The sequence below is a fragment of the Priapulus caudatus genome, unplaced genomic scaffold (genome assembly GCF_000485595.1).
Source record: "Priapulus caudatus unplaced genomic scaffold, Priapulus_caudatus-5.0.1 Scaffold1288, whole genome shotgun sequence".
NCBI classification, from domain to species: domain Eukaryota; kingdom Metazoa; phylum Priapulida; class Priapulimorpha; order Priapulimorphida; family Priapulidae; genus Priapulus; species Priapulus caudatus.
In genome coordinates this window covers 20,116-29,258 of record NW_014578349.1, presented here as the reverse complement: position 1 = coordinate 29,258, position 9,143 = coordinate 20,116, and the positions used below count along the sequence as shown (strand labels likewise).

General features: G+C 43.2%; 1 long non-coding RNA gene across 1 annotated transcript; it reads left to right on the top strand.

The window, feature by feature from the left end:
- Window positions 1–4,733: 4,733 nt before the first annotated feature.
- LOC106816113 lies at window positions 4,734–8,183 on the top strand. Its single transcript, XR_001394837.1, has 4 exons — window positions 4,734–4,860; window positions 6,869–7,191; window positions 7,458–7,539; window positions 7,764–8,183. It is a non-coding gene; the product is annotated as an uncharacterized LOC106816113 (long non-coding RNA).
- The last annotated feature ends 960 nt before the right edge of the window (window positions 8,184–9,143 follow it).

Below are 9,143 nucleotides of genomic sequence, written 5' to 3'. Positions count from 1 at the left end.
TCCCACACGATCTCCTCAGGTATGCTGAGGATGCTAGGAACAAGATGAGGATGCTAGCAACAAGATGTGGGAGTTGGCGCCCCCTGGCGAGCTGTCGGGTATGTGAATGTTGATGTACTGCCCGCGCGCACGCTCGCCACTACACGACCGTGCCGTCGGCCGCATCGGCGCCCTCTGGCGAGCTGTCGGGTATCTGAATGTTGATGTACTGCACGTCGCCGATGCTGACGCGCTGCGACGAGCGGTGGTTCTCCGACGACAGCAGGAAGCTGCGGATCTCGTCGACGATGTGCTGGAACTGCGGCCGCTCGTTGGGGGCCGTCGCCCAGCATCGCTGCATCAACTCGTGCCTGAGACAAGCGGCGAGACAAAGTCAGCAGTTAGTCGCCATGACAACAAAGCGTGGCGGATGCTGAGGTTGCTAAGATGTGGGAGCGATGGTGCGTAACTCCTCAGGGATGCTGCGGCCGACGGCACGGTCGTGTAGTGGCGAGCGTGCGCGCGGGCAGTACATCAACATTCGGATACCCGACAGCTCGCCAGGGGGCGCCGATGCGGCCGACGGCACGGTCGTGCAGTACATCAACATTCGGATACCCGACAGCTCGCCAGGGGGCGCTGATGCAGCCGACGGCACAGTCATGTAGTGGAGAGCGAGTGAGCGAGCGTTCGCCGGGTGTGGCAGCGGTGTCTGAGAGTGACGCTGCCAGGACGCGTGTAGAAGTCAGGGGAGCATGAGGGTCAGCTTGAAAGAGACTTAGAAGGTTCCTCTCTGTGAAAGGTTCTTCAACGTGGAAAGTTCTCTGTGGCAGGTTCCCTGTGTAGGGAGCAGGCTGTGAAAAGGTTTAACTATGCGGAAGCTTCGTTGCCATGGAAACTGGAAAGAAGCACGAGTGTGTGTTTCCTGCTAGATGCCCTCGATCACTCCAGCATTGTGATACCTACTACTGACAATGCCCACAGCATACAGAGGAAGAGTCCTTTAGCTGGTGTACCAAGAACACATGGAACACACATGGAACACGTGCGGAACACACATGAAACACACGCAGAACACACATGAAATACACGCAGAACTCACGCGGAACATACTTAAACATGTGCCAATGAGAAGACCGCTCATTACAGGCCGACGTCAGCCGGGAGTGACGCGATGACCTTCAACCCTGACCTTTGACCCCTGATAGGGCAAGAATTCCTGTCGCTCGCTGAAGATGACCCGTGGAAATCCGTGCGATACCATGCTGCAGGAGAGGAGGTGACAGACATGGAAGACTCAGTGACGCGGCAGGGTGGAGTTCGTGCGTGCGTACGTGCCGTACGTGTATGTGCTTCGTATGTGTGTGCAGGTGTTCCCCCACTGGCGGGTACTACAGCTTAAAGGCTTGTCCAGTTCGTTTTGGATGTTCTGCCGTGATAGGTGAACGTGTGCGAGTGGAGCTGCTGCCATCGAATGTTTTCTGTTTTATACTATCATATACTATAATAGACTATCGATATGTATGTATAAAACAGAAAACCTTTGATGGCGGCAGCTATAACTAGCACTATAATATTCTATATGACTCAATATGACTATGAGACTATGAGACTATATGACTCATATAGAATCATTATATTCTATTACGGACTCTTGATGCATCTATTATCTATAGCGACAAGACGAGATCGCAATGGAAGGAATTTTTGCAGCAAACCGAATAGCACCGGATGACCGCCCTACGTATGTCTCTTGCCAGGCGCTCGCGCTCGAATTATGATTTTTTTTACGGATGTTTTTATACGCCGCGCATTGTACAGATATGCGGGACAGATTGTGTAACGTTATACTTTTTACATTCGAGACACTGACACTACGGAATGGCTGCGACTGCTAGCTATATCAGAGCAAGGAGCTAAATATAACAAGGAGAGGAAGCGGTTTGGCTGTGCGCTTTTCGCCTCAAGTGCGCCATCTATATGGACCATAATCAGCTGAAACGGCTGTGCAGACCGAACCCAGAGACAATAGAACACTAATCTGTTCTAGGGTCTCTGCCGAACCCAAATTTGGGCCAGATATATGGCGGCGCTTCCTCTCCTTGTTATATTTAGCTCCTTGTATCAGAGTAGAATGAAGCGAAATCCAGCGCCGATAGCCGCACACGTGTCACGTGAATTTATACATTAGAGCGAATCGAGTAATAATGATAACAATGACGTAATAAAAGTAATGAGAACGAAGAGTTTGATTTGTAGATTGTTGTAGTTGGGTAACCATGGCGACCGTGTGTATGCCCCTGGTGAGGGGGCGGTGAGCACATGCTGGAACTTTGTTATTCATGATTGACGCGCTCTCGATCTTGTTGATTTTTTTACTATGCTGTTTTGAATATAGTGGCGCAAAGATTTTTAAGGTTTTGTGTACGTGTTTTTTCGTTCACGCGTATCTCATGTATATGTTTATATACGCGCGTGATGCGAGTATGGATTGTACGTGATATATATGTGTCGCGTGCGTGCGTGCGTTTGAGAAAATAATTTAACACTTCAAGACGCGTTTTTTTACCCATATTGTTCGTGTTAGCGTGTTTCGTACGTTTAGTATTGCTTTGCGGTTTGTCCGGTTATCAGCCGCTTTGTGTTCTTATATTAATTCCCAACAAGCTTCAGATGACGTTCGAATTTTGCTCGCACATCTCTTCGTCTTAAAAGAAGTATAGCGCGACAAACCCACGGGAGCTCGTGGCTAAAAGGAGAAAATCCCCCCCCCCTCACATTACACTACCTTTTATATATTATAGTAAACTAATAAACGAAATGTTTTTGTTGCCACGGCTCCCTGCGGTGCACGATATCCTGTATATGTGGATCGATATGTGGATGTACGGTTTAAGTTTTCATGTCGCGGTCGTGGCATAATGTCCCGGTGCGAGATGTTCAGGTAGGCCAGTGTAGGACACGTTCTGGTCCATCAGAGGTTTTATTTGACGCACCAGTATCGTAATGCGGCATGTCATATTAGGTTCTGTTAGATCTCGTTAGTTAGATCTGTTATCTGTTAGTTAGTTAGTTAGATCTGTTATCTGTTAGATCTTTTAGATCTCGTTAGTTACGCTTATAAAGTCTATGTCTCTCTGGGTACTGCCGGACACTGCGGCTGCTGCATGTTGTCAATAATATCAACAATCAACAATGTCAGCAACAATAACAGCAGTTAGTAGCAACATTAGTAGCAGCAGCAACAACAGCAGTTAGTAGCAACATTAGTAGCAGGAGCAACAACAGCAGTTAGTAGCAACATTAGTAGCAGTTAGTAGCAACATTAGCAGCAGTTAGTAGCAACATTAGCAGCAGATAGTAGCAACATTAGCAGCAGTTAGTAGCAACATTAACAGCAATTAGTAGCAACATTAACAGCAGTTAGTAGCAACATTAACAACAGTTAGTAGCAACATTAGTAGCAGCAGCAGCAAGAACAACAACAGCAGCAACAACAACAACAACAACAACAGCAGTGTCCGGCAGTACTCAGGGAGACATAGACCTTATGAACGTTAGTTACGCGATTCGAAACTGAATCCGGGAGAGTGCACTTATATATATATTATATGTATATATATATATATATATTACTCTGCACACACGAACTAGAGGTGAATCACGATGTCGTTATTTGATACTGAATAGTGTTGTACAGTTTATTGTCATATCAGTTTAGTTGACTATATAACGCCCGAGCAGGGTGTGATGATCACGCGTGATATTCAGAAATCAAAATGCCTAAATGAGGAGTGTATTTTTTGTATGATACTGTACGGTTTAATATACGACGACGAGTTTAAATAAATGATATAATAATGGATGAAAAGAAGTTTGATATCGTATGTATGTTCTTGTTTTATGGCTGTACGTATTTCATTGTAAATATTGCATTTATCATTTATGATTGATATGAACGTACGGCAGAAACGGCACACACGTACACACACACACGAACACGCACACGCACACGCGCACACACACACACACATCTCTCTCTCTCTCTCGCTCTCTCTCTCTCTCTCTCGCAATTTTTCTCTCTTTCTCTGGCGCTATATTATTATATACACATGATATGTGTGTATATATATATATATATACTCGCCTCCCTCCATTTTTCTTCTTCACTTCTTTACTCCACTCTCGCGGATGGTATCGCCCACGACCAGTCAAGCATAGAAAAACGTTTGCGGCAAAATAACCGTATTTCAGCCTCAACTTTTTCTATCCACGTGGCACAAAATATGAATTTAGGCCTACGCCTAAAATACACGCGCACGCGTGCGTGCGACCATGCCCGCGTGTGCGCGTCCGTGGGTGTGTGTGTATGTTTGTTTGTGTGACTGTAAAAACGCGTATTATAGCCGTATAATCATACTTTGTGCTTTGGGGGTGGGGTGAAAAGGTTGAGGCTGAAAACCAGCCATTTGCCTGGCAAACTTTTCACTGTGCAATTAACTGATGCTGTGGGTGATAGGCCTACTATCCGCGAGAGCGGAGGGAAATACTGAGGGGAATGGAGTTAGACGGGAGGAGGAAGGAAATAGGAGAGCACGGGAAGAAGTGCGCGTCCGTTTGTGTGTGCGTATATATGTGTTTTATATGACTGTATATATCCACATTTTGTGCTTTGGGGAGAGTGAAAAAGTTTCGGCTGAAAAATGCATCTTTAGTTCCTATATGAACCTAGAGATGGCGCTTGCACTACTTTATAAAATGGCGTGACATTTGTTACGTTTCAGTGAATTTAAAACATTTAACAAAGAATTAAATCAATTTCTTGCTGTATGATATTCGCTATGAAAAGTGGGGAGGCTTTAGACATTCCATGGTTACGAGGTAAGCTTTCTCCATAGTCCTATGATGAAGTTAGCATTAGTTAATTTAAGGCATGGTACTGCCTAGTACTACTACTAGTACTAAGTAGTAGTACTAGTAGTAGTAGTAGTAGTAGTACTGGCTACTACTGCCGCACTTAGCTAGTAGTAGTAGCAGGAGTAAGATAATATAGGATAATAAGATAATATATCCTATATTATCTTACTCCTGGTAGTAGTAGTATAGACTATAGTCTATAGATACAATAATGTAACCCAAACCCAGGATAGGGTTACAACGCGTCGCTATGGTTTTCTGTGGAGGAAATTCGGGGAACCCCTAAGTGAATCACTCAGGTCGTTTTGCTGGTGCGTTTTCAGAGACTAGAACTTCCACAGCGACGCGTGTAAGCTTAGCTCTAGCCACAGGCACTTGGACCGTTTCAATAATAAAATGATGGTTAATAAATACAACTTGTCAGTACTACTACTAGCCCTACCAGTACCAGTACCAGTAATAGTCTTAATGTTTGATTTGACCTAATAACTTCACTTCAACACCGTCCAATACACCGCTGCAACACATAGCGCGCACGCCCTTGTGCATGCACAAATACACATATAGAGTATAGATATAGATATATATATAGAGTATAGATATAGATATATATATAGAGTATAGCGGAGAGGCGGCTCCTCGTCTGGAACCGGTCGCGTAGCCACGGCCTAATATTTATAAAGAAGCAAGTGTAACGACCTAATGTAATATCGTCTTAGCAACAGTATACGTACGTGTAGGGTGCTAAATTAACGGGAGTCCGGAGTCAAATACTTCCTGATTTACTGTCGGACTCCCTGATTTGACATATGCAGGAGTCCGTGTGACTCCCTGAAAATTTGGCCATACTAACTAGTTCGTTCCAGAGCACGGCCTCGCGGAATTGCCGTATTTTTTCAGCTAATGTCCAAAGAAAATTTGGGAGACGTGCAACCGCATGAATCTTAAAAATAAGCACATGCGTTATTGTTAATATCTTTAATTTTGAACCTTAGACTGCGGACTCCCTCATTTTGCTGCGGACTCCCTCATTTTGCTGTGGACTCCCTCTTTTTGAGGGTAGGGAGTCCGTTGGACTCTCGTTTTCAAAAGTTAATTTCTACCCTTGTACGTGTATGTACATTATGGAGTAGAAACCTCGCTCTGTCCAATGTGGAATTTGTTGATGGTAATGGAGTGCTGCAGTGCTACACATCCGGTGTGTTTTTAATCGATTCCTCTCAAACCATTGGTGGTCAAGCAACAAGCTATAGCTACTAGCTTTTAGCTGGATACTTAACATTAAAGCCACAATATACGCATCTACACGCTAATTTTTCCAGTACTAGACTTTGTGTCATGCATAATCATACTACCTTATGACAAAATAAAACTCTAGTTTCTCCCATTTCACTGCGCGTTGTCTTATAAAAGGTATTTGAAAATACCTCCAATGTTGTTCAAATTCTCCGATGTTGTTGACACTTTCGCGTTGCTCTGCCAAGCAACCGTACAGCGGGTGTAGCAAAGATTTCTAAGGTACGTGTGCGTTTTTCGCTCGCACGCTGCTAGCGCAATGACATGTTATCATTCGCGATATCAGGCCTAAAATCAATACGTTATTCTCAGAGTTTATTACGCTGCCTATTATTACTTTCCCAATAGCCATTGATGTTACATACACTGCAGTTCACAATACTACAACTATCTTAAAATGTAAACGACTATATTATCTGCTCAACACCCGTACGGTAGAAACGTGTGACGTCACCTAACCGATTCGGGCCGAAATTGCTTGGCAAACAATTCGGCATTGGCGCCAGATTACCAGATTCGCAGAGTTTATTTTGTCATAAGGTAGTATGATTATGCATGACACGAAGTATTTGCTAGTCTATTACTGGAGAAATTAGTGTGTAGATGCACATATTGTGGCTTTAATCTATCACACCATACATGCCATAGGGTATAGCGTTCATACCAACTTTTGTAGGGGTTTAAAATCATCTCGAGGAAGAAGGAGGATGAGAAAGAAAAAGAAGGCGAAGAAGAAGGAGAAGAAGACGAAGAAAAAAACCAACAGAGAGAATCTGCGAAACATCTGCACTGATGAGGCCCAATGTAATAACGAGCCACAGTGTACCAGTAGCGGCGACTATGAGACATTGCAGGCAAAGATGAATATTGTCACCAAGCTGTCGAGTAGCCGTTTTTTGGATGTCATTGCCGGTCAAGCAGCACCAACGCCACTTCAAAGTTTGCATATCACCATTGGTTATGAAGACTAGTGTGTTGGGTGGACAGGTATTGAGCAAGGTGAGTACGAGTATATGATTGCAACATATAGCTGTCCACATGTCATCATGGTCACATAGGGACACAGCTGTTCCTATGAAAAACATAAATTGGAACCAATTGACAATGTTTAAGACCGATTTAATTTAGAAATGACTATTGAATTGTAGAAATATGTACGTAATAATTATTATAGCTGGTGGGTTATCTATGGTATAAATACGGGTGCAAGCTAGATTATTTGTTATCCGTTCATTCTGTATGTGTTTCATGCAATGTCATTGCAGGTATATATCAGAGAGAGAAGAGGAATAATTGGTGCCAAGGTGCTAGGTCATAAAGCTGGGATTGGAGCATGCTAACTTTTTGGTAATTCAAACATCTTGCATGCAAATTTTTCATCTACATCATGGGTTATTCTAAATTTTCCTAAATTTTGTGGATTCATCCACTTCCAACTTTTCAAGGCAAAATATGGGGGTGCAACTTATACACGAATGCGTCTTATACACGAGTAAATATGGTACATTAAAATTATGTATTATAAAGCCTCTAGAGGGCGTGTTAGATTGTTGTCTTTGATGTGGTTACAGGACAGGAGACCCGGGACAGGAGAGGAGACTCATGACAGGAGAGGAGCCCAGGACAGGACAGGAGACCCACGACAGGAGAGGAGCCCAGGACAGGACAGGAGACCGAGGACATTACAGGAGCAACCAACTACCATTTATTGAGAAGCTGCAAACACTGCCACTCCTGAGTACTAGCGCGTGCCCACTTATGTACGAGGTTTTCGTCAGGCTGACAGAAGTTGTAAGTGTGTAAATCATTGATGCTAGAACTGTTGTATAAATGCACATTGTGTAAAACGTCAAGTTGTCTAGCTACCGTGTGTACATCGTTACTCAAATGCAAAGTCATGTTTTTCATTGAGTTCGGTTTTTAGACTTCAGCTATTCAGTAATCGAAATAGTTTAACAGATTTTTTAGTGACAAATTCTGAACATATGTTACTCATGGCAGTGGCAGTTGATAAAAGTTTTTAATTGATTGATCAGTAATAATAAGCCAGTTTTGCTTCGCGTGTGCCAGGGTGGGTGAGACAACACTTGGCTGGTCAGAGCATGGGAAATCGCACCTCCCCTCTCCCAAGAGCGTGGGAGTTAGGGTTGGGGTGTCCGGCTCGCAGGTTTACCCTGGCACAATCGCATCATATAATTTCACAAAATTGAAGCCAATATATTTTGCGTCTACTCGCCTATAATACTTTAATACTTCCCCTGATTTAGATATTATAATGAGTGCATAATAATGCTTATAAAGCTTTAATATTATTATTATCTGTGTTTTGGACATAATGAGTCAGTGGAGTAAATTTATCTGGCTAGGTCATTTTCAGCATCCGATTGAAGCACGCTGGATATTAGCGCTTACCTATATTACGTAACTCAGATGGTTTCGTTGTGAGACTCGTTGTGCTAATATAAGTGTCATAGAGACATTTCTTTTCTTAAAAGTAGCATTTTTCAAAATACATCTCATACTGTCATATAGATATATAATATTTTTATGCTTAGTAGCTAAAACTTCCCAAATGCTCTGCACTTTCTAAATGCAAAACTGGCTTATTAGTTTTGATAACCGTTGATAGTGTTGATGTAATATGATAAGGAATCAATTGACTAATAATTACTATTAATTTTATAATTGTGTCAATTGTAAAAATTGCAACTTGCTGAAAACTTTGCCACTAGGTGGCAGTTAGACTGAGTTATGGAAGTGCACTCATGGATGTGTATTTTCTATTGCATTTGTAAATGTAAATGTTTGTAATTTGTAAATTTGAAGTGAAATTAAATTGTAGGAGATAGCTTTTCCAGGTGAGCAATCGTGAGCGTGATCCGGAGCAAAATCGTGTGAGTAAAAGAGGGGTAGCGAAGGGGGGGGGGGGAGGGGGGAGGGGGTGGATTGGG